Consider the following 27,495-nt stretch of genomic DNA (forward strand, 5'->3'; position numbering starts at 1 on the left):
ATTCTGCATTCGTCTCCGCACGCAGACCAACTGTAGTACACCGTGTTACCAGACGTCTGTGATAGTGTAGTGTTGTAGGAACTTTGACCATGGTGTATTCGAACTCTGAAAAGGCGGAGATGATACTCATCTATGGCGAGTGTCGACGAAATGCAGCTGAAGCCTGCAGGGTGTATGCAGAACGGTACCCGGACAGAGAGCATCCAACGTGCCGCACATTGCAAAACATCTACCGCCAACTGTATGCGACAGGTATGGTCGTAGCACGCAAACGGGTCCGTAACAGGCCCGTCACAGGAGAAGCGGGTGCTGTTGGTGTGTTAGCTGCTGTTGCCACGAACCCACACAGGAGTACACGGGACATTGCGAGAGCCGGTGGACTGAGTCAAAGTAGTGTCATGCGCATACTGCATCGTCACCGCTTTCACCCGTTTCATGTGTCGCTACATCAGCAATTACATGGTGATGACTTTAAACATCGAGTGCAATTCTGTCAATGGGCATTAACAGAGAATGCGTTGCAGTTCTACCTGTTTACCGATGAAGCGGGTTTCACAAACCACGGGGCAGTGAATCTACGGAACATGCATTACTGGTCCGTGGACAATCCTCGCTGGCTCAGACAGGTAGAGCGACAGCGACCGTGGACTGTAAATGTATGGTGCGGAATCACTGGCGACCACCTCACTTCATTGCAGGGGCCCAAACAGCTGCAACATACATCGCGTTTCTACAGAATGATCTGCCAACGTCGCTCGAAAATGTCCCACTGGAAACGCGTCGACGTATGTGGTATCAGCATGATGGTGCACCTGCACATTCCGCAATTAACACTAGGCTGACCCTTGACAGGATGTTCGACGGGCGTTTCATAGGACATGGAGGACGCATAAATTGGCCAGCCCGTTCTCCTGATCTTACACCTCTGGACTTCTTTCTGTGGGGTACGTTAAAGGAGAATGTGTACCGTGATGTGCCTACAACCCCAGAGGATATGAAACAACGTATTGTGGCAGCCTGCGGCGACATTACACCAGATGTACTGCGGCGTGTACGACATTCATTACGCCAGAAACTGCAATTGTGTGCAGCAAATGATGGCCACCACATTGAACATCTATTGGCCTGACATGTCGGGACACACTCTATTCCACTCCGTAATTGAAAACGGAAACCACGTGTGTACGTGTACCTCACCCCTCGTGGTAATGTACATGTGCGTCAGTGAAAAAGACCAATAAAAAGGTGTTAGCATGTGGACGTAATGTGCTGTTCCAGTCTCTTCTGTACCTAAGGTCCATCACCGTTCCCTTTGGATCCCTACGTATTTTGGTGCTCTCCGATACACACGATCGAACAGCGGAGGAGTGGTACTCAAGCGTCAACTTTAGGTTACAATATCTCCGGATGTAATTAACATTTTACAATGCAACAAACGGCACTGATTATGTATTTCTCTATATGTTCAGATGTGCAAACAAAACTAACGGGGTTCCAGTTCAAAAAACGTAGGTTTGTGTTAAAAAACATACTTCGAACCAATTACACTAGCCCCTCTCCTCACGTTCGGTCTGTGGAATCGATTCGTCAGTATTTGATGTGGTTTACGAAATATATCCAGCGGTAATGTTAGGTGAGTCACCCTGTGTAGGCTTTATTCCACGCGAGATTAAGCTTTCTGTAAAAACCACTCAAAATAACTAGTTTCTCAGATCACCGATTTGCGGTTTCTTATTTCTATTATTCCCTGTAATAAACGTAGAAATCGAACAAAGACTGAAAAATTTTGTATCCTTCAGCCTCAAGATACGTAGAATAAAAATATAAAATTAAATAGGCAAACATAAGAAAACTTAGTATCTATCGTTCGCAGCTTTTCTCGGAAAGTGATAAGTGGGTGAAAACTACTACAGTGTCTATTTTTTTGGAACCGGTCACAAATAATGTTCTAATCGTGTATTGTACTGCTATTTGGGCAATACGAATTGTCACTGGTAAAGGGTGAAAATGAGGTTAAGGTTCGTGTTAGTTCGTCCGTTTTCAAGGGCTACAAGCAGATAAAGGCATGTTATGCACACACAAGCATCAGATCAGCTACTTTGAATTTTTATTGTATACTATGAACACATTTTAATTAATTTATCACTGTCCCATAATTTCCTTCCTCTTTTACTATTTCACAGAAATGGAAAGCAAAGGTTTTACAGCAAATGAAGCATTGAACATCATGGCTACGTCACTTCGTGAAAATACACACATCAAAAAAAGTTTCGCATCACCTCGGATCCGAGAGTTCCGGAAGCTGTACAGAAAATTGGAATAGAGATCAACATAAACATCATTTCCGCCCTTTTTATTGCTCATGAAAACCGCACACTGCATGTTGTACCACAATACAGTGAGACCTTCAGAGGTGATGGTCCAGATTGCTGTACACACCGGTACCTCTAATACCCAGTAGCACGTCCTCTTGGACTGATGCATGTCTATATTCGTCGTGCCATACTACCCACAAGTTCATCAAGGCACTGTTGGTCCAGATTGTCCCACTCCTCAACGGCGATTCGGCGTAGATGCCTCAGAGTGCTTGGTGAGTCACGTCGTCCATAAACAGCCGTTTTCAATCTATCCCAGGCGTGTTCGATGCGCTTCATGTCTGGAGAACATGCTGACCACTCCAGTCAGGCGATGTCGTCATCGTGAAGGAAGTCATTCACAAGATATACACGATGGGGCCGCGAATTGTCGTCCATGAAAACGAATCCCTCGCGAATGTGCTGCCGATATGGTTGCACTATCAGTCAGAGGACGGCATTCACGTATCCTACAGCCGTTACGGCACCTTCCATGACCACCAGCGGCGTACGTCGGCCCCACACAATGCCACCCCAAACCTCCACCTTGCTGCACTCGCTGGACGGTGTATCTAAGGTGTTCAGCCTGACCGGGTTGCCTCCAAATACGTCTCCGCCGATTGTCTGGTTGAAGGCATATGTGACACTCGGCAGTGAAGAGAACTTGACGCCAATCCTGAGCGGTCCATTCGGCATATTGTCGGGCCCATCTGTACCACGCTGCATGGTGTCGTGATTGCAAAGATGGACCTCGCCATGGACGTCGGGCGTGAAGTTGCTGATCATGCAGCCTATTGCACACAGTTTGAATATTAACACGACGTCCTGTGGCTGCACGAAAAGCATTACTCAACATGGTAGCGTTGCTGTCAGGGTTCCCCCGAGCCATAATTCGTAGGTAGCGGTCATCCACTGCAGTTGTAGCCCTCGGGCGGCCTGAGCGAGGCATGTCATCGACAGTTCCTGTCTCTCTGTACCTCCTCGATGTCCAAGCAACACCGCTTTGGTCCATTCCGAGACGCCTGGACACTTCCCATGTTGAGAGCCCTTCCTGGCCCGAAGTAACAATACGGACGCGATAGAACCGCGCTATAGACCGTCTAGGCACGGTTGAACTACAGACAACCCTAGCCGTGTACCTCCTTCCTGGTGGAATGACTGGAACTCATCGGCTGTTGGACCCCCTCCGTCAAATAGGCGCTGCTCATGCATGGTTGTTTACATCTTTGTACGGGTTTAGTGACATCTGTGAACAGTGAAAGGGACTGTGTCTGTGATATAATGCCTGCCGGTGTGGCTGAGCGGTTCTAGACGCTACAGTCTGGCACCGCGCGACCGCTCCGGTTGCCGGTTCGAATCCTGCCTCGGACATCGATGTGTGTGATGTCCTTAGGTTAGTTAGGTTTAAGTAGTTCTAAGTTCTAGGGGACTGATGACCTCAGATGTTAAGTCCCATAGTGCTCAGAGCCATATGAACCATATAAGTGATATAATATCCACAGTCGACATCTATCTTCAGGAGTTCTTGGAATCGGGGTGATGAAAAACTTTTTTTGATGTGTATTTCCAAAATAGGATTGGTGCCATTCTGCAATACAATGGGCGTTCGGTGACTACAACAGAAAACTACCGCATAGAGCAGGGCGAAGCCTTGCACACTTCAGTACGCGCGTACATTTAGCTGCGACACATGACAACAGGGACATTATTGTCTCAGCAATCCCGTACCAATTCTTGTGCCACGAGTTTGCTGCTCATTTCTGTTCAAACGGCTCTGAGCACTATGAGAGTTAACATCTGAGGTCATCAGTCCCCTAGAACTTAGAAGTACTTAAACCTAGCTAACCTAAGGACATCACACGCATCCATGCCCGAGGCAGGATTCGAACCTGCGACCGTAGCAGTCGCGCGGTTCCGGACTGAAGCGCCTAGAACCGCTCGGCCACAGCGGCCGCGCTCGTTTCTGTCGGCATTCTTAAAATAGCACTGATAGCTTTTCCCATTTTCTATAATAACGCAGTATTTGAAACCAATACAAATTATATGTACAAAAATCACTATTTTTTAAAAAAAAGTTTGATTTACAAACGAAAAATTCTAGCACTGCTGCTAGGCCTAATTGATATTTCGGTCTTGATTACTCGACTGGTAGCAAAAATAAAAAACCCCTGTTATAACCGAAACCAAACAAATACCAGAAAACAATGTTTATTCAGAAAAAATACTGGCATCGGTTTTTTCCGTTGGCTTTCACATTCTACCGTGACTTCTAGCTGTAGCTCTAGCAACCACGGGGAGTGATTCATTACGCTCAAAACAGCACGTATACGAGGTGTGGCTAGAAAAAAACCGGACTAGTACTGGTGAAACAATAAAACGAATGCAATAAGGCTGAAAGTCGCGTGGCCTGTCACGTGACTCTCGCTCCGCCTACTGCTCGAGTTTCATCTGCCTCCTGCACTCAGTCTGCCCGTGGCGTCTGTTTTAAGTAGTTGACGTTTTCTCTGTGCGTCGGAAAATGTTGAGTGTACAGAAAGAACAGCGTGTTAACATCAAATTTTGTTTCAAACTAGGAAAATCTGCAAGTGAAACGTTTGTAATGTTACAACAAGTGTACGGCGCTGATTGTTTATCGCGAACACAAGTGTTTGAGTGGTTTAAACGATTTAAAGATGGCCGCGAAGACACCAGTGATGACACTCGCACTGGCAGACCATTGTCAGCAAAATCTGATGCAAACATTGAAAAAATCGGTAAACTTGTTCGACACCTTCCTTGTCAACTCCTGTTAACTCAGACACTGCTCTGATTGTTAAACGGCGATCTTGTCGAACAAGTTTACCGATTTTTTCAATGTTTGCATCAGTTTTTGCTGACAGTGGTCTGCCAGTGCGAGTGTCATCACTGGTGTCTTCGCGGCCATCTTTAAATCGTTTAAACCACTCAAACACTTGTGTTCGCGATAAACAATCATCGCCGTACACTTGTTGTAACATTACAAACGTTTCACTTGCAGATTTTCCTAGTTTGAAACAAAATTTGATGTTAACACGCTGTTCTTTCTGTACACTCGACATTTTCCGACGCACAGAGAAAACGTCAACTACTTAAAACAGACGCCACGGGCAGACTGAGTGCAGGAGGCAGATGAAACTCGAGCAGTAGGCGGAGCGAGAGTCACGTGACAGGCCACGCGACTTTCAGCCTTATTGCATTCGTTTTATTGTTTCACCAGTACTAGTCCGGTTTTTTTCTAGCCACACCTCGTACTTATCAGTTTCATAACAGCATCCTTCATGCATCTCGTTTCGTGCACGCGAAGGATATGCACCGGCCTTCGGTTTGGGATAGGTGCAATCAAACTACTCCAGCGAAAGCTGCTCACATTAAGTGTAGCGTGGCAGGAATGCAAAAGGAAGCCAGAAGCGTCGAGGCACACCGAAGGTTCGTGTCGATCCGTGAAGGCCCGAAAACAACTACAGGGTCGTAGCTCATCACTCGCCACTTGATCAAGCGGCTGCGCATCAGGCAGTTTAATCTCTCAGACCGGCCGCCCAGTAGAATGTGGCGACCCTGAAAGGAGCTCGGAGCAAGCTTATTATCTGATGATTACTTTCATCGCCCCTAGCACTCTGCAAGTTTATGAAACTACACTCCTGGAAATTGAAATAAGAACACCGTGAATTCATTGTCCCAGGAAGGGGAAACTTTATTGACACATTCCTGGGGTCAGATACATCACATGATCACACTGACAGAACCACAGGCACATAGACACAGGCAACAGAGCACGCACAATGTCGGCACTAGTACAGTGTATATCCACCTTTCGCAGCAATGCAGGCTGCTATTCTCCCATGGAGACGATCGTAGAGATGCTGGATGTAGTCCTGTGGAACGGCTTGCCATGCCATTTCCACCTGGCGCCTCAGTTCGACCAGCGTTCGTGCTGGACGTGCAGACCGCGTGAGACGACGCTTCATCCAGTCCCAAACATGCTCAATGGGGGACAGATCCGGAGATCTTGCTGGCCAGGGTAGTTGACTTACACCTTCTAGAGCACGTTGGGTGGCACGGGATACATGCGGACGTGCATTGTCCTGTTGGAACAGCAAGTTCCCTTGCCGGTCTAGGAATGGTAGAACGATGGGTTCGATGACGGTTTGGATGTACCGTGCACTATTCAGTGTCCCCTCGACGATCACCAGTGGTGTACGGCCAGTGTAGGAGATCGCTCCCCACACCATGATGCCGGGTGTTGGCCCTGTGTGCCTCGGTCGTATGCAGTCCTGATTGTGGCGCTCACCTGCACGGCGCCAAACACGCATACGACCATCATTGGCACCGAGGCAGAAGCGACTCTCATCGCTGAAGACGACACGTCCGTGCGTCGCTGCGGTCCGGTCCCAGGTCGACGGGCACGTGCACCTCCCGCCGACCACTGGCGACAACATCGATGTACTGTGGAGACCTCACGCCCCACGTGTTGAGCAATTCGGCGGTACGTCCACCCGGCCTCCCGCATGCCCACTATACGCCCTCGCTCAAAGTCCGTCAACTGCACATACGGTTCACGTCCACGCTGTCGCGGCATGCTACCAGTGTTAAAGACTGCGATGGAGCTCCGTATGCCACGGCAAACTGGCTGACACTGACGGCGGCGGTGCACAAATGCTGCGCAGCTAGCGCCATTCGACGGCCAACACCGCGGTTCCTGGTGTGTCCGCTGTGCCGTGCGTGTGATCATTGCTTGTACAGCCCTCTCGCAGTGTCGGGAGCAAGTATGGTGGGTCTGACACACCGGTGTCAATGTGTTCTTTTTTCCATTTCCAGGAGTGTATTACATATACTCAGTGACTGCGTCCTACTTTATTCATTTCTCGTATGCATACATCAGTTACAATGCTGGTTATTAAACCCGCAACAACTGAAAGGATAGAAAATAACGAAATTTTACTATTTATAAGTATACCGAAGATACAGAAAATTCGGGTTTCTTTTGGATATGCCTTGTAAGTCAAGTTTTAAAGCGGGAAACTGTGCGTATGTCTTGGGGCAGCGTAACTCAAGGCGTCCAAATTATCCAGACTATATTCGTCCAGTGTTTGAGAACAAGAGCACTCAGCGACTTCCAGCAAACTACACACACACACACACACACTTCAGCCTTCGTGAAAGTTTTTCTCGTGATTGACGCCCACAAAATAACGAAAGAAAAAGTTCTTATCACTTACCAAGTTTGTGCTGTTCATGCAATAAACTTCAGCATCAGGCTTAAGGTTTACATTTACTACTTCTTTACTACTAATTCTAATCGTGACATATTTTGCCATCCGCATATAGCACTGAATGTACTTGCGAAATTTTATCATTGCACGCCATACAGTTCAGCAGATATGACTTTTCTTACATGTAGATTCGATTCTTTACAGAATTGGCGTGGGTGGTTACTGGTACATCACTAATGATGCCTGATAAGAATAGACGCAAGGCGTTTGGTTAGAAACAAAGTAATGACTCAGTTGTATAAGACGGCATACCTACAGGCTGTTTCAAAAATGACCGGTATATTTGAAACGGCAATAAAAACTAAACGAGCAGCGATAGAAATACACCATTTGTTGCAATATGCTTGGGACAACAGTACATTTTCAGGCAGACAAACTTTCAAAATTACAGTAGTTACAATTTTCAACAACAGATGGCGCTGCGGTCTGGGAAACTCTATAGTACGATATTTTCCACATATCCACCATGCGTAGCAATAATAGGGCGTAGTCTCTGAATGAAATTACCCGAAACCTTTGACAACGTGTCTGGCGGAATGGCTTCACATGCAGATGAGATGTACTGCTTCAGCTGTTCAATTGTTTCTGGATTCTGGCGGTACACCTGGTCTTTCAAGTGTCCCCACAGAAAGAAGTCACAGGGGTTCATGTCTGGCGAATAGGGAGGCCACTCCACGCCGCCTCCTGTATGTTTCGGATAGCCCAAAGCAATCACACGATCATCGAAATATTCATTCAGGAAATTAAAGACGTCGGCCGTGCGATGTGGCCGGGCACCATCTTGCATAAACCACGAGGTGTTCGCAGTGTCGTCCAAGGCAGTTTGTACCGCCACAAATTCACGAAGAATGTCCAGATAGCGTGATGCAGTAATCGTTTCGGATCTGAAAAATGGGCCAACGATTCCTTTGGAAGAAATGGCGGCCCAGACCAGTACTTTTTGAGGATGCAGGGACGATGGGACTGCAACATGGGGCTTTTCGGTTCCCCATATGCGCCAGTTCTGTTTATTGACGAAGCCGTCCAGGTAAAAATAAGCTTCGTCAGTAAACCAAATGCTGCCCACATGCATATCGCCGTCATCAATCCTGTGCACTATATCGTTAGCGAATGTCTCTCGTGCAGCAATGGTAGCGGCGCTGAGGGGTTGCTGCGTTTGAATTTTGTACGGATAGAGGTGTAAACTCTGGCGCACGAGACGATACGTGGACGTTGGCGTCATTTGGACCGCAGCTGCAACACGGCGAACGGAAACCCGAGGCCGCTGTCGGATCACCTGCTGCACTAGCTGCGCGTTGCCCTCTGTGGTTGCCGTACGCGGTCGCCCTACCTTTCCGGCACGTTCATCCGCCACGTTCCCAGTCCGTTGAAATTTTTCAAACAGATCCTTTATTGTATCGCTTTTCGGTTCTTTGGTTACATTAAACCTCCGTTGAACGTCTTGTTGCAACAACACTGTGTTCTAGGCGGTGGAATTCCAACACCAGAAAAATCCTCTGTTCTAAGGAATAAACCATGTTGTCCACAGCACACTTGCACGTTGTGAACAGCACACGCTTACAGCAGAAAGACGACGTACAGAATGGCGCACCCACAGACTGCGTTGTCTTCTATATCTTTCACATCACTTGTAGCGCCATCTGTTGTTGAAAATTGTAACTACTGTAATTTCGAAAGTTTGTCCGCCTGAAAATGTACTGTTGTCCCAAGCATATTGCAACAAACGGTGTATTTCTATCGCTGCTCGTTTAGTTTTTATTGCCGTTTCAAATATACCGGTCATTTTTGAAACACCCTGTATTATCTAAACTCTAAATGATAAACGTTATTGAAGTAGCAACTGAAGAATAATGCCTGCAAATATTAACAATGTCATTTGTAGAGAGTTGCTGTTATTAGTTCACAGTAGCAACTCATAATTCGTATACGAAAAATGTGTTCCTCTGCTTGTGACTATCTGTGTCCGAAGCTTGTTACTGAGGTCGTTAAACGAGATGATGTTATACGAGGGGCATTGGAATGTCCGCGCAAAGTCCGAGAGATGGAACCACCGTTGCGTATCGAGGACATGTTTAGTTAGTAGCATCTTCGGATAGAACGCACACCAAGTTTCAGCCATATTCGTCTATTTCTTTGTGTCAGGCATTCGTGTGAATCAAGGAAGTCAAGTGATTGTCAAAAAATGGACGAAAACGAATTTCGTGTGGTTATTAAACATTACTTTATGAAAGGCAAAACGCCTCAGGAGACTAAAGAGAAAGTTGATAAAAATTACGGTGACTCTGCACCTTCGATTAGAACAGTTTATATGTGGTTTCAAAATTTTGGGAGTGGCCATAAGGGGACAAGTGATGCTGAACTTTCTGGACGCTCTGTTGAGGTTACGACTGCAGAAATCATTGATAAAATCCATGATACGGTGATGGATGACAGAAGAGTTAAGGTGCGTGAGATTGCTAGTGCTGTGGGCATCTCGAATGAACGGGTACATTCTATTTTGCATAAACATTTGGACACGAGAAAGCTATCCACAAGATGGGTTCCGGGATTGCTCACGCTTGACCAAAAACGGAATCGCGTAAAGTGTTGCAAGGATGGTTTTCAGCTGTTCAGGAAGAATTCGCAGGACTTTAAGCGTCGTTTCGTCACTGTGGATGAAACATGGATACATTACTACACTCTTCGCACCAAACAACAATCTAAACAATGGGTTACCAAGGGAGAATCTGCACCAAAAAAAGGCGAAGACCATTCCTTCAGCCGGAAAGGTTATGGCGACTGTCTTTTGGGATTCGCAAGGGATGATCATCGACTATCTGGGAAAGGGTAAAACTATTGCAGGTGCATTTTATTCATCGTTATTAGACCGTTTGAAAACCGCGCTGCAAGAAAAACGCCTGCAATTAGAGTGGAGAAAAGTCCTCTTCCATCACGACAATGCACCAGCACACACCTCAGCAGTTGTAGTCGTAAAATTATTGGAAATAGGATCCCCCTATTATCCAGACTTGGCTATTTCGGACTACTATTTGTTCCCGAATTTGAAGGAACGGCTGGCTGGACAAAGATTTTATTCAAAGAGGTGATTGCAGCAACTAATAGCTATTTTGCAGACTTGGACAATTCCTATTATTTGGAAGGGATCAACAAATTAGAACAGAGTTGGAGGAAGTGTATAAATTTTAAAGGATACTATGTCGAAAAATAAAAAAGGTTTACCCCAAATACGTAAGTAGTTCTTATTTTTGCACGGACTTTTCAAACGACCCTCGTATATGTAATCGACTAGAAATAGTCCTGTCTTGCTTTGTACAGAACACGCAGGACAGAAGGGCCTTGCAGCTGTTTTGGCAAGGACAGGTGCGGTAAGACGAGCACAGCTAGAGAAGCCAGACATCTACACCTGGGAACAGCTCGGGGGCGAGAGTGCCATTTCAGACAATAGAGTGGGGGTGGCCATCCTTGGTGGAGTCGGGGGAGGGGGGCGGGGGGCCAGAGGAGGACGGGTGGAGGGGGAGGGGAAACTGTCGAAGCTCCATAAATGTCTGCAGGTGCTCTTTAATTGTAGCTCTACGGGTGTAGGCGATCCCTAGCTACTGCCACCATCCTGGTCTGTTGAGATGCGTGGTATATACTAACTCGTACCTGCAACGACGACAGTAAATATTGCAGCAGTACAAATGCGGCATGCGACTAAAGTCAGTTTTGCGTAAACTCTATATGCTTGCATTAGGACTGCTGATATTTTTAAAAGTATCGGTATTCTGATATATTGATGTTCAAAAAAATATCAGTATCGGCCTTCGATACATCGAACAAAATTATCGATACAGTGATGGAAAAAATATCGACGTACCACTCAAAAAAAAAAAAAATGTCGGCTGCACATTGTAAATATACTGTCAGTTTCAGAGCTGTATATTTAAGTAATTTATTACTGGATATTCTGTACATCAGTAAGCTAGCACCCTGCTTATCCCCATCAGAGCGAGACCTGAAAGGAAAAAGACGCACGTTCACGCTTGGTTCACCACTATGACACTTAATATCTGAGGTCATGAGTCCCCTAGACTTAGAACTACTTAAACCTAAGGACATCACACACATCGATGCCGAGGCAGGATTCGAACCTGCGACCGCAGCCGTCGCGCGGATCCAGACTGAATCACGCTTGGTGATAACCACTTTGATAACAATGGTAATTGCATGTAAGTGGCACAATAAAACGGGTCCGGTGTGTACGTCGTCCCGGTTCGTCATATATCGGATTTGTCTGGAACACTTCATGTCGACTTCCCTGTATTTTCATTTCTGTAAACGCCAGCGACCTAGCAGCTGTAGTGTCAAAAATGCGTGGTGAAGTTAAACGTTGCAGTTTCTGTTGGTAGCGCCGAGCGCCGATTACGTCAGCGTTTCCGCTCGCGCGTCTCTGCCCACCGCAAAGACAAATTTTTTCATTTAGATTTTTGTTCATCAGTTTCGGCAACTGCTTTTCAAAAATGTCGATGTGAAGAAATAGCACACTAGTTGCGTCATAAATTATTTTTTTAACGCTACAGTGTGTTATTTCTTCACATCGGAAATCTTGTCATTCCATTCACACTGCCGTCCCCTAGTTAAATCCGACTTCACCTACATTTGCTTCACACAGTCAAAGAGAAAGACCGGAATTGATGAGAGATAAAAAAGTATTAAAACTCCTTGACACAGTAAAATTTTGTTCACTATAACTACAAAAGAGGCAACGGCCTTACCGCAGTGGATACACCGGTTGCCGTCAGATCACCGAAGTTAAGCGCTGTCGGGCGTGGCCAGCACTTGGATAGGTGACCATCCGGGCCACCATGCGCTGATGCCACATTTTGGGGTGCACTCAGCCTAGTGATGGCAATTGAGGACCTATTCGAGAGAACAGTAGGAGCTCCGGTCAAAGAAAACCATCGTAACGACCGGGAGAGCGGTGTGCCGACCACACGCCCCTCCTATCCGCATCCTCCTCGGAGGATGACACGGCGGTCGGATGGTCCCAATGGGCCACTTGTGGCATGAAGAGGGAGTGCTTATTACTTCAAAAGAACAATTCCAAATATTTATCGAAAACTGCGAAAAAAATATAAAAATACTATCACTCGATATTGCCATTTGGACATCGATATATCGGGGTAATAAATATCGCTCATATATATCGATATTTTCTGGATATATATATATATATATATATATATATATATATATATATATATATATATATAATTATCAAATGTGAGTTCTTAAGGGTCCAAAATGCAGAGGTCATCGGTCCCTGGACTTACGCACTACATAATCTAACTTAAACTAACCTATGCTAAGAACAACACACACAGCCAGCCATGCCCGAGGGAGGACTCGAACCTCCGGCAGGAGGGGCCGTCTAACCACGCGGATTTCTCATTCATAAATCGTTTTTGATTGTTGTGCTTTTTGTCTGTGAGAAAACAGCGATATGACCCGTATAAGAAGGAGAAACTTCTACCAGCGCATGTGGCAATTCGACAGTGGTAGGACCGTGGCCTATCGAGACTTGTTTATCGTTTGCGATACTGCTGCTCGCCTTCGTCGGAATCCGACGACTGTCGTGAGAATATAGAATCAATCGTTTCAGGAGGGCCATGCTACACGCCATGCAGAATATCAACGGCCTACCCGACTAGCGCGCGAGAGGACAGACATCGTTAGGTCGGTCGTGCAGGGTCGTACAGCCAAGCCACGTACTCTGAGTGAGGAAACGGTTTTTGTTTTCAGTTACACAGGGACGGTGCGTCGACGTCTGAAGCAGCACGGACTGTCTGCACGACAGCCATAGTTGCGGCTTCCCGTGTCGCGGCAGCAGAGACGGCTGGTGCGCCCAACGACAACACTGGACACTGCAGTGGTACAACGTCCTCTTTCCAGAAGAGACCTAAATCTGCATACAGTACCACGGCGGACATATCCATGTGTGGTGCCTCCGAGAAGAACGATCTTTCCTAGACTGCATTTGTCATCGTCACATGGGTCCAGAAACTGGAGTGATGGGTAGGGTGCCATTCGGTACACAACAGGATCACATCTGCTTAGTTTGTGATTTGGATGCCAGCCGTTATCTTTCTGGCTTGAAAGGTCGGTGGCTGTACCCCATGTTAGAATTCTCTGTGACGTTCAGCAAGATAACGCCGGACCGCAATTGCCCATGCTGTCTTGACATATCTCGACACAGAGGGTGCTCGCTGTTGCGTGGCCAACACATTCTCCAGACCTCTAGCGGCGTTCATGCCACCTTCCTGCCCACATTATTACATTTTTGTTGCTATATTTTAATGCACGAATAGGACGATTTATTGCAGGAAGCTAGGAGTAGTTGGGATCACTAATCGAACGACGTGCCAGATAGTCACATAGAGTCAGAGCGGCCATCATTTACACCCACAGTTTACATACGACGATTGGAACTTTAATAGTGGCAACTACTTATTTACAGCTAGTACAAAACAGATACGTGTTTCAAAGTTTTATAGACCTTCAAAGTGGTCACCAGCATTGTGTATAGCCTGTTGCCAGCGATGTGGAAGTCGTAGGATACTCTTAGCAGTGCCAGCTGTGTTGACAGTTCGAGCGGCGCGGTCTATTGCCCGACGAATTTGTAGCAGTTCTGAAGCGAATGCCGTGAAGTGTTTCCTTTAGTTTAGAAACCGAGTTGAACTCACGAGGGCTTAAGTCAGGTGAGTGCAGTAGGTGGTATAGCACTTAGCAGCCCCATCACTCAAACAGATCAGTAACAGCTTGCACTGTATGTGCCTTGAGCATTGCCCCGCAAAATGATGGTCAGGTCATACAGAGAGTGACACGACTTCTGTCTCTAAGCTGGTCGTCGGTTGTGTTCCAAAACTGTTTTTTGTTAAAAAATGGTTCAAATGGCTCTGAGCACTATGAGACTTAACTTCTGAGGTCATCAGTCCCCTAGAACTTAGAACTACTTAAACCTAACTAACCTAAGGACATCACACACATCCATGCCCGAGGCAGGATTCGAACCTGCGACCGGAGCGGTCGCGCAGTTCCAGACTGTAGCGCCTAGAACCGCTCGGCCACCCCGGCCGGCAATCAAAGTACACATTCATCTTCTGTGGTGTATTTTGCCTTCAATTTATTTTCTTCACCATCTGATTAAAAGCGTAAAATATTAGTAAACATGTCCCCAAACTCTTTCATTTGTGTCACTTTCCACTTCCCTTAATGGTGTTATATGGGTTGACTGTTACATGACCAACTGTATTTGCTTTACAGTACATTTATTCTCCGATCGCCTTTTTTCCCCCTTCTTACTCAGTCTACTATTTATTTAATAAACTGGGAGCAAGTACGTAAAATACGTTAAATAAACACTTCAAAGTGTCACCAGTGAGAAAAATTGTGCCTTAGGTCGCAAAAACGAGAAAATAAATACGCAGAAATAGCAGAAAAAAGTTCGAATTAGCAGGGATATAATCGCTAATGTGTGGCAAATTCGGTGTTTTTCGGACACTTGCAAAAATACTAGCGTACTGTCAAGTCGTTTTGCAAGACTATCACTGCAAAAATGTACGTCAGGCTCTGTAATAGTATAAAGTGCCGTATCATACCGAAACCTACCAAAAATCGAGTGCAACTGAACTGTGACACCTATCGCAAAGAAGCAGAATGCAAAATCACTTGCCCTTAAAAGTTACGTAGCTGGTTTATTCCCGGTATCAAATGGATACTGTTAAAATGTCTGCGCAACATATATAAATAAGCCACGATACGTACGAAAAGAATCGGTCTGTACTAGGGATGTAGTGACATTCGAAATATAGAGGGCGCTATACGGACAAACACACGACGTCCCGAGAACACGTGGCCAGGCCGGCAATGTATGTTGACAACACAAAAAATCTGTTCTGCGCATGTGAATTCTCACTCCAGAGATATTTACTCTATGGGATGTGCTGATATCTCTGGTCCGGACAGCTGATTGCTGCCGCTGCCGGCGCGAGGAGACTCTTTGCCCCAACTTGGTCGTTCTGTCAAGAACGGTCGAGAGCTAGCTCTTCCTACAGCAGTTGCACATGTAGATACTTTAGTTACATAATACACATACGATTTTTAATTATAGAATTTGGCCAATTATAGACCGCTTATAACCTAAAGGTACAATATTTTTCTTTCTGTCTTCCCAGGACTGAATGCGTTGGCTGATTGTCTGCCTCTGCACATTTGACATCATCCTCATAGCTTGTGAATTCCGTTGTTGGACAAGAAATTTTACGGTACTGATCAGTAGCTGAAACTTTCTCTGTTCTGTATGGTGTTTGCTGGGTTTTCCAATTGAAGCTGTCTGAAAATTAGTCGTTGTGTTGGTTCTTCGCATTTATAACCGCTCATCACGTATTTCTTACATGCGAACGGCTACGTTCGTACACTGAAGAGCCAAAGAAACTGATACACCTGCCTAATATCGCGTAGGGCCCCCACGAGCAAACATAAGTGCCGCAACACGACGTGGCATGGACTTCACTAATGTCTAAAGTAGTCCTGAGGGAATTCACACCATAAATCCTGCAGGTCTGTCCATAAATCCGTAAGAGAACGAGAGGGTATAGATCTCTTCTGAACAGCACGCTGTAAGGCATCCCAGATACGCTCAATAATGCTCTTGTTCCGGGAGTTTGATGGCCAGCGGATGAGGTTAAACTCAGAAGAGTGTTCCTGGAGCCACTCTGTAGCATTTCTGGGCGTGTCGTGTGTCGCATTGTCCTGCTGGAATTGCCCAAGTCCGTCGGAACGCGCAATGGACATGATTGGATGCAGGTGATCAGACAGGATGCTTATGTACGTGTCACCTGTCAGAGTCGTATCTACGCATATCAGGGATCCCATATGACTCCAAGTGCACATGACCCACACCGTTACAGAGCCTGCACCAGCTTGAACACTCCCCTGCTGACAGGGTCCATGGATTCATGAGGCTGTCCATATCCGTACACGTTCATCCGGTCGATACATTTTGAAACGAGACTTATCCGACCAGGCAACTCGTTTCCAGTCATCAACAGTCCAATGTCAGTGTTGACGGGCCCAGGCGAGGCGTAAAGCTTTGTGTCGTGCACTCATCAAGGGTACACGAGTGGGCCTTCGGCTCCGAAAGGCCATATTGCTGATGTTTCGTTGAATGGTTCGTACGCTGAAACTTGTTGATGGCTCAACACTGAAATCTGCAGCAATTTGCGGAAGGGTTGCACTTCTATCACGTTGAACGATTCTCTTCAGTCGTCGTTGGTCCCGTTCTTCAAAAATGGTTCAAATGGCTCTGAGCACTATTGGATTTGTTCTGAGGTCATCAGTCCCCTAGAACTTAAAACTACTTAAACCTAACTATCCTAAGGACATCACACACACCAATGACTGAGGCAGGATTCGAACCTGCGACCGTAGAGGCCGCGCGGTTCCAGACTGTAGCGCCTAGAACCGCACGGCCACCACGGCCGGCCGGTCCCGTTCTTGCAGGATCTTTTTCCGGCCACAGCGATGTGCGGAGATTTGATGTTTTACCAGTTTCGTGATATTCACGGTACACTCGTGAAATGGTCGTACGGGAAAATCCCCACTTCATCGCTACCTCGGAGATGCTGGGTCCCATCGGTCGTGCGCCGACTATTAAAACAAACTCACTTAAATCTTGATGACCTGCCACTGTAGCAGCAGTAGCCGATCTAACAACAGCGCCAGACACTTGTTGTCTTATGCAGGCGTTGCCGAGCGCAGCGCCGTATTCTGCCTGTTTACATATCCCTGTATTTGAATACGCATGCCTATGACTTTCTTTGGCGCTTCAACGTGTACTGAATCGAATCAAAGACCGCCACGGCACCCACAAAACTTTTGTCCCGCCACAAACGCTTCTGCCGGTTCGTATTGTTCAATGGACACGATGTTTCGGCCATCAGTCACCATCCTCGGGTGTACTTTACGAACTGTCACTCCGCAAGGAAGTGAAGCATGTTAGGTAGGTGTGTGAGGTCGGCTTCTACCAGTTTTTCCATTCGTCTGTAAAGAATTCGTGTTAGTATTTTGCAGCTGTGACTTATTAAACTGATAGTTCGGTAATTTTCACATCTGTCAACACCTGCATTCTTTGGGATTGGAATTATTACATTCTTCTTGAAATGTGAGGGAATTTCGCCTGTCTCATACATCTTGCTCACCAAATGGTAGAGTTTTGTCAGGATTGGCTCTCCCAAGGCCATCAGTAGTTCTAATGGAATGTTGTCTACTCCCGGGGCCTTGTTTCGACTTAGGTCTTTCAGTACTCTGTCAGAGTTTTCACGCCGTATCATATCTCCCATTTCATCTTCATCTACATTCTCTTTCATTTCCATAATATTGTCCTCAAGTACATGGCCCCTCTTTGCTTCGAACTGGGTTTCCATCTGCGCTATTGATATTCATACAAGTGGCTCTCTTTTCTCCAAAGGTCTCTTTAATTTTGCTGTAGGCAGTATCTATCTTACCCCTAGTGAGATAAGCCTCTACATCCTTACATTTCTCCTCTAGCCATCCCTGCTTAGCTATTTTGCATTTCATGTCAATTTCATTTCTGAGACGTTTGTATTCCTTTTTTCCTGTTTCACTTACTGCATTTTTATATTTTCTCCTTTCATCAATTAAATTAAGTATTTCTTCTGTTTTTTCTCTGCCTCGTGATGACTGGATCTTGTGTGATGTCCTTAGGTTAGTTAGGTTTAAGTACTTCTAAGTTCTAGAGGACTGATGACCATAGATGTTTAGTCCCATAGTGCCCAGAGCCATTTCTTCTGTTACACAAGGCTTTCTACTAGCCCTCGTCATTTTACCTACTTGACCCTCCGCTGCTTTCACTACTTCATCCCTCAAAGCTACCCATTCTTCTTCTACTGTATTTCTTTCCCCCATTCCTGTCAATCGTTCCATTACGCTCACCCTGGTTCTTTCAGTTTATCCAGGTCCCATGTCCTTACATTCCCACCTTTTTGTAGTTTCTTCAGTGTTAATCTACAGTTCATAACCAATAGATTGTGGTCAGAGTCCACATCCGCCGCTGGAAATGTCTTACAATTTAAAACCTGGTTCCTAAATCTCTGTCTTACCATTATATAATCTATCTGATACCTTTTAGTATCTCCAGGGTTCTTCCATGTATACAACCTTCTATCATGATTCTTAAACCAAGTGTTAGCTATGATTAAGTTGTGCTCTCTGCAAAATTCTACCAGGCGCCTTCCTTTTTTATTTCTTAGCCCCACTCCATATTCACCTACTACGTTTCCTTCTCTTCCTTTTCCTACTATACAATTCCAGTCACTCAGGACTATTAAATTTTCGTCTCCCTTCACTGTCTGAATAATTTCTTCTATCTCATCATACATTTCATCAATTTCTTCGTCAACTGCAGAACTAGTTGGCATATAAACGTGTACTTCTATAGTGTTGTTGTTGTTGTGGTCTTCAGTCCTGAGACTGGTTTGATGCAGCTCTCCATGCTACTCTATCCTGTGCAAGCTTCTTCATCTCCCAGTACCTACTGCAGCCTACATCCTTCTGAATCTGCTTAGTGTATTCATCTCTTGGTCTCCCTCTACGATTTTTACCCTCCACGCTGCCCTCCAGTACCAAATTGGTGATCCCTTGATGCCTCAGAACATGTCCTACCAACCGATCCCTTCTTCTAGTCAAGTTGTGCCACAAACTCCTCCCCAATCCTATTCAATACCTCCTCATTAGTTATGTGATGTACCCATCTAATCTTCAGCATTCTTCTGTAGCACAGCCGTGAGAAATTCTTCACCGCACTATGTTTCGGTGCGGGCAGCAGCGGGCTTGATCATTGCTGTTTCTGCTTCCCTGATAAAATCAAATCAAATCAAGAGGTTACCAGCAGCCGTCCTTTAAGGGGCTGCGGAACGCCCTATACTTGCAATGTTAAAATAACGCTTATAAATTACATCTTTCCTCACAAAGTATTTGAGGTAGGAAGTTGAACTTTTTACAGATTATTTATTGGAATATGGGCTAGAACTTAACACAGGGATTTTACAAAATTTTAGTTCAGTTATTAAAGATGATTTTTTTTCAATTGTAATGAAAATTCACAACATTTTTTTGCAATTTTTTATTTATATATTCAAAAATATACAGTTTTTTGGAAAAAGGCTGTGTTAAATTATGCAGAAGGTACTGTGTAACATTTACTGAAAGTTTGAAACAAATATGTTTGGAAGATCCTTAGAAAACATGTAATTACTATGAGAAAATAAAAGTTTTGGGAATCGAGCGACAAAGATTGGATTAACTTTTTAGTGCATTCCAGGTCCATAGGATGGATTATCTTCATCCTCTGCAAACTCCTCCTCCAGCTTCCTCTTGTTCCTCCTCCTGTTTACTCTTGCTTGTATTTCTGGACTCTTTACAGCCCTGTCTGCAGCCCGAAGGCGTTCCTTGTCTAAAGCAAGCATCGCTCGTACCATGTTAGAACCTATCTTCATTCCCATATTTCTAAATACCTTGGCTTTCCAACATTTCTCCTTTTCTTAAAAGCCTTCAGAGGATTTCCAATAACTTTACTTTTACTCATTATTATACTTCAACAAAACAGAGACTCAAGAAACAGAATTAATTACGAATATTTTCCAGATAACGACAGAGTAAATAAACATGAAACAATCGACAATCGATATATATTGAACCATCACAGGTTAGCCACAACACATACTTTATCTCACATCACTAAAATGTACCTGATGAACACGGACGTTAATAATAACACCATTTGACAGCAGTTTAACAGCGCCACAGTGGGTCACGCCCATGTAGAACACATTTCAAAAAAAATTTAAAAATAGTTGTAGTCTTCGGAATTGAATAAATTATATAGCTATTAAAAGGTAATAGTCTGCAGATTCAGAAAACGCAAAAAAGTATTGAACTTTTCATGATTTTGAGCCTTTCCGGAGCCCCTTAACAGGTGCTGGTGGCGCGTGGGAAGCGGGCGAGCGAGCGGCGAGCCGAGCTCCTCTCTGGCCTTGCGTTCCTGCCCCGTCAGGTGGAGCAGGTTCTGCCAGCGACCGCCCCCGTTCCGCAATCGGCACGCAGACGCTCAGCTCGGACGGCGTATATGGCGCCGAGCGCCGCGCTCAGGCACCAATCTCCACTTGGCTCGCTCTCTGGGAAGTTAACATCGCACGCGCAACACGTCCCTAAACCGCGGGTCAAAACAATCCCTCCCTACTTTCACTGTTTCTTTTTTCCCTTTTTGGGTTTGTCATATTTCTGACTGTTCAGTTGCGGCCTCGCCCGAAATCCACTCCAGGCCTCCTTACATCATAGGCAATGGAATCGGACACAAGCCGATATCTACAGCTATGTTGTTGTTGTTGTGTTCTTCAGTCCTGAGACTGGTTTGATGCAGCTCTCCATGCTCCTCTATCCTGTGCAAGCTTCGTCATCTCCCAGTACCTACTGCAACCTACATCCTTCTGAATCTGCTTAGTGTACTCATCTCTTGGTCTCGCTCTACGATTTTTACCCTCCACGCTGCCCTCCAATGCTAAATTTGTGATCCCTTGATGCCTCAAAACATGTCCTACCAAAAAAATGGTTCAAATGGCTCTGAGCACTATGGCACTCAACATCTTAGGTCATAAGTCCCCTAGAACTTAGAACTACTTAAACCTAACTAACCGAAGGACATCACACACATCCATGCCCGAGGCAGGATTCGAACCTGCGACCGTAGCAGTCCCGCGGTTCCCATGTCCTACCAACCGATCCCTTCTTCTAGTCAAGTTGTGCCACAAACTTCTCTTCTCCCCAATCCTATTCAATACCTCCTCATTAGTTACGTGATCTACCCACCTTATCTTCAGCATTCTTCTGTAGCACCACATTTCGAAAGCTTCTATTCTCTTCATGCCCAAACTATGTATCGTCCACGTTTCACTTCCATACATGGCTACACTCCATACAAATACTTTCAGAAACGACTTCCTGACACTTAAATCTATACTCGATAACAAATTTCTCTTCTTCAGAAACGATTTCCTTGCCATTGCCAGTCTACATGTTATATCCTCTCTACTTCGACCATCATCAGTTATCTACACATCATCTACACCTATATCTACACGGATACTACGCAAATCATACTTTAGTGCTTGCGCGGAGGCTTTATCGAACCACAATAATTCTACATTATTCCAATCTCGAACAGCGCGCGAAGAAGAAAAAACGAACACCTATATCTTTACGTGCGAGCCCTGATTTCCCTTATTTTATTATGATGATCCTTTCTCCCTATGTAGACAGGCGTCAACAAAATATTTTCGCTTTGAGAGGAGAAAGCGATGATCCCGCCGCAGCGAAAAACGACTTTGCTTTGACGATGTCCACGCCACATCCTATAGCATGTCAGTGACACACTCTGCCCTATTTCTCCATAATACAAAACGTGATGCTCTTCTTTGGACTTCTCGATGTACTCTGTTAATCCTATCTAGTAAGGACTCCATATTGCGCAGTAGTACGAGGGCGAGTCAAATGAAAACCTTAAATTTGTAATAACAAATCGAAATTACGCGCCGTTATTCTGTAACTTGGTAAGCGTACTACAAACAGCAGCCGGCCGGTGTGGCCGTGCGGTTCTGGAACCGCGTGACCGCTACGGTCGCAGGTTCGAATCCTGCCTCGGGCATGGATGTGTGTGATGTCCTTACGTTAGTTAGGTTTAAGTAGTTCTAAGTTCTAAGGGACTGATGACCACAGATGTTAAGTCCCATAGTGCTCAGAGCCATCTGAACTACAAACAGCGTGCAGAATGGCCTGTAGATGGCAGCGTAGTGCAGATCCACACATACCGTCGCAGTTTCAGTATAAAGATGGCCGCCCCACTTGCGGCTTGCACTGCGGAAGAATAGCGATCGGTTGTTCGGATTTTGCGTAGTGTAGGTGTAAAACCTATTGAAATTCTTCGACGAATGAAGGTTCAGTACGGTGATGCATGTTTGTCACAGCAGCAAGTCTACGAATGGAGTAGGAAGTTCGCAAATGGTGTGACTTCAGTGGAAGATGCTCCTCGTCCAGGTCAGGCACAACGAGTTGTGACTCCACAGGACATTGCAGCAGTTGAAGCCATAGTAAAGGAGAAAAGTGTCGAGTGACACAGAATGACATTGCAGCATGTTTACAGATTAGTCATGGGTCAGCACACCACACTGTGCACGGTGTGCTCCAGTTTCACAAAGTGTCTGCAAGATGGGTGCGACGGCAGCTGACTCCTGAAATGAGAGAACGACGTGTTGATGCTTGTGAAGAACTTCTTCGGCGCTTTGAACGAGAAGGTGATGGCTTCCTTGCAAGAATCGTTGCTGGGGACGAAACCTGGGTTCACTTCCACCAACCGGAAACGAAGAGAGCGAGCGAGGAATGGCGCCATTCCTCATCACCAAAACCAAAGAAGTTTCGAACAGAACCATCAGCAGGGATGGTTACGCTGACTCTCTTTTCGGACGAAAAAAAGAGTCATTTCGGACCATTGCATGCCTAGAGGGACCACTGTCACCAGTGCATCGTACACAGATCTGCTAAAAAATCATCTGCGGCCTGCAATCAAATCAAAGCGACGTGGATTGCTGTCAGCAGGTGTCCTTTTGCAACGTGACAATGCAAGGCCCCACACTGCCCGTACAACAGTTGCCACAATCACACACCTGCATTTTCAGTGTCTTCCTCATCCACCATACTCACCAGATATTGCCCCAAGTGATTTCCATATGTTTGGACCACTGAAAGAAGCAATGGCAGGAAAGAAGTTCCGTTCTGATGAAGAGGTACGCCAAGCGGTGCATGAGTGGTTGCGTGGCCTACCAGAAGAATTTTTTTCTAAAGGAATCTATTCACTTTGTAAGCGCTGGAGGACTTGCATTGAGCGTGGGGGAGACTATGCTGAAAAGTGATACAGCTTTGTAGCACTTCTGCACAATAAATGATATTTAAAAAAATATTTAAGGTTTTCATTTGACTCACCCTCGTAGATCTGTTACATTTTCCAAGTCCCCTGTCAATAAAAAGGCAGTCTCCGATATGCCTTGCCCACAACATTTTCTATGTGTTCTTTCCAATTTAAGTTTTTGGTAATTGTAAGTCCTAGGTATTTGGATTTCCTATTTGGGGAGCAAAATAACTGTTGATGGTCGAGATAGAGAGGATATAAAATGTAGACTGGCAATGGCAAGGAAAGCGTTTCTGAAGAAGAGAAATTTGTTAAATCGAGTGTAGATTTAAGTGTCAGGAAGTCATTTCTGAAAGTATTTGTATGGAGTGTAGCCATTTATGGAAGTGAAACATGGACGTTATACAGTTTAGAGAAGAAGAGAACACAAGATCTCGAAACGTGGTGCTACAGAAGAATGCTGAAAGTTAGATGGGTAGGTCACGTAACCAATGAGGAGGTATTGAATATAATTGGGGAGAAGAGGAGTTTTTGACACAACGTGACTAGAAGAAGGGATTCGTTGGTACGAAACGTTCTGAGGCACAAAGGAATCACCAGTTTAGTATTGGAGGGAAGCGTGGTAAAAATAGTAAAGGGACACCAAGAGATGTAGGTTGTAGTAGTTATTCGGAGATGAAGAGGCTTGCACAGGATAGAGTAGCATACAGAGCTACATCAAACCAGTCTGGACTGAAGACCACAACAACAACAGGTATTTAGTGAATTTACGGCCTTTAGATTTGACTGATTTATCGTATAACCGAAGTTTAACGGGTTTCTTTCATCACTTATGTGGATGAACTCACACTTTTGATGATTTAGAGCCAATTGCCAATTTTCGCACCATGCATGTATGTTTTCTAAATCGTTTTGCTATTTGTTTTGATCTTCTGATGACTTTACTAGACGATAAACAGCATCATCATCTGCGAACAACCTAAGATGGCTATACACTCTCCTAAATCGCTTATATAGATAAGGAACAGCAAAGGGCCTATAACACTACCTTGGGGAACGCCAGAAAAAAACTTCTGTTTTACTCGATGACTTTCCGTCAGTTGCTACGAACTGTGACCTCTCTGACAGGAAATCACGAATCCAGTCACATGACTAAGACGATATTCCATAACCTCGCAATTTCACTACAAGCCGCTTTCGTGATACAGTGTCAAAACAAAACATTAACAGACAGTTCGCCAGTGTTCACTACCATTCTCTTGCATCTGTGAAAAGGTGTTCACACTGGAGGGACGGGAGGAGAACACCAAATAACGAGCATAGCCCAATAACGCCGAGTTATTATATTTAGGCGCAAATAATCGGCACACAGGTTACAACATTAACAGGATGACTCAGCTGTCCCTTTGGATGTCGTGAATGCAACCCGCAATTTTGTATCTGGCCGTCAAAAAACACGTCCGGGATCTTCATATTCCTTTCGCTCGCTACGCTCAAATAGTTACTCCTATAGAAAAAGTGGACGGGTCTTTTTTGTAGGAAATTTAATCTATTTAAATTCTGTACTGGGATGCGTTTTCGATCGAGCTCACGGTTTTCGAGTTATTGTAGAAACCTGTACAAAAGTGACCTTCAATCGCACCATCACCTCACACTCATCCCACACCAGTCAGGATTTCTAATATGTTGCTCATGGCTCACCCTCATACTACTGAACAAAAATTTCCGATTGCTCGAAGTATTTCCGATATTCGATCTTTTTTGGTCCCTACTGACTGGTCTATGACACCACTAACATCGTCGCATACTTTATTAACGCTATTACCTTAAACGTGCTTGTGAGTGTAATACGGTCGCAGGTTCGAATCCTGCCTCGAGCATGGATGTGTGTCATGTTCTTAGGTTAGTTAGGTTTAAGTAGTTCTAAGTTCTAGGGGACTGATGACCTCAGAAGTTAAGTCCCATAGTGCTCAGAGCCATTTGAACCATTTCTTAGGGTAATACGAAAAACGATTTTTCTAAATTTCGGGCTAAAACTAATTACGTTGACACTCCGATCCAGACTTGACCATTACAAGCACAGTAGTATCGTAGTCGGAAGACATGACGAATAAAACGATGTAACATTCTTGGATGCTCTGGTTCTGCGCAGAGAGGATGGCACTTTGGGACATGAAGTGTATCGGAAGCCGACGCACACGGATTAGTATTTACGTGCAAATAGCTGCCACCATCCTGCTCAGACGATGAGTGTTCTGATAGAGCGCATATCATTTCTGATAAAAGCAGTCTGAAAGATGAACTTTCCCACTTACAAAGAGTGAAGACAATGGGTACTCCCCACAGCAGATACAGAAGGCACTGAAAATGAAACCGAAAGAGGGCACAAAGAAAGCAGAAGAAGACGAAGAAACATTTAAATCGATGGCCTTCCTGCCATATGTGGGTAGCCTCTCATCAAAAATAGGACGCATTCTCAGCAGACACGAAGTAAAAGTGATTTTTCGTCCTCCACCCAAGACAGCTGCACTCGTGGGCTCCGTCAAAGATGATTTGCTGTTCAGAAAATCTGGAGTTAATGCTATGTAAATGTGGCCTTTCTTACATTGGACAAACGACTCGTACTGTCCAAGAAAGATGTACAGAACACCGGAGGTACACACGACTTTTACAGCCTAATACGTCGGCAGTGGCAGAGCACTGTATCGACACTGGTCGCAGTATGTTGTACGACAACGTCGAAATTTTCGCAACTACATCATCTTTTTGGGACTCGATAGTGAAGGAGGCAATTGAGATTCATTTGACGTTCAATTTAATTAATAGATATAGTAGTTTTAACCTTGATAAATCATGGAACCCGGCACTTGGTGTAATAAACTCACAAACACACCGACACGGTGCAGCTCACGATGATATATCGACATGTCAACACAGACCGACTGCGGAGTCATAGATGTCAAAATGGTGGAAATGGCTCTGAGCACTATGCGACTTTTAACTTCTGAGGTCATCAGTTCCCTAGAACTTAGAACTACTTAAACCTAACTAACCTAAGGACATCACACACATCCATGCCCGAGGCAGGATTCGAACCTGCGACCGTAGCGGTCGCTCGGTTCCAGACTGTAGCGCCCAGAACCGCACGGCCACTCCGGCCGGCAGTCATAGATGTAACTCGCGCATTGCGCACGACTCTGCCGCCGACCAAGTCTCTGGCGCACGCGCATCTGCGGCCGCATGCGCAGTTGCGCGGTACACGAGTGTTTAAAGGGACAAAGCGAGCACTGGAGCGGCAGTCTTGCGGCTCACTCTGAAGATGGCTGAACTTTACACAGCCGAAATATTAGAAAAGAAGGAGAATTCTTGCGGCTGCACACCCGAAACTTAATGGAACGATGCTACTGTTTATTTTATACTGTTCAAATTCACAAAATTGTTAGGTAAGATTTACGAGTACGTAAACGTCGATTTTCTCGACTAAGCAGGTGGTCTAATCATGCCAGTCGATGAAGACCAGAATAAGGCGAATGTGAGAAATAATTCCTGCAGTCTAAAATTTTTTGACAGTGGTCGGAGGGAGTGCTATGAACAGTGTACTAAAAATGCTGATCTGATCGGTGGGAGATGAGTGTGGCGATGGATATGCGTTTGAAGGTCACTTTTGCACATTTTTCTTCAGTAACTCTAAAACTACGCCTCTAGCGAAAACATATCCCAGAACAAAGTTTAACTACATTAAATTTCCTAGGGAAAAGGTCCTATGCATTTTTTCTGTGGGACTAATAGTTTGCGCCTAGCGAGCGAGAGAATATGAAAATCTCGCGCGTGGTTTTTG

At 45.2% G+C, this 27,495-nt stretch overlaps 1 protein-coding gene and 1 pseudogene across 1 annotated transcript in view; one reads left to right on the forward strand and one right to left on the reverse strand.

Annotated features, from left to right (window-relative positions):
- LOC126213229 (nostrin) overlaps window positions 1–27,495 on the reverse strand; it is an 817,565-nt gene that overhangs the window by 589,228 nt on the left and 200,842 nt on the right. The gene's annotated exons all lie outside the window — the stretch shown is intronic.
- On the forward strand, window positions 12,383–12,500 carry LOC126214065 (5S ribosomal RNA; annotated as a pseudogene).

The sequence above is a fragment of the Schistocerca nitens genome, chromosome 11, assembly GCF_023898315.1.
Source record: "Schistocerca nitens isolate TAMUIC-IGC-003100 chromosome 11, iqSchNite1.1, whole genome shotgun sequence".
NCBI classification, from domain to species: Eukaryota; Metazoa; Arthropoda; class Insecta; order Orthoptera; family Acrididae; genus Schistocerca; species Schistocerca nitens.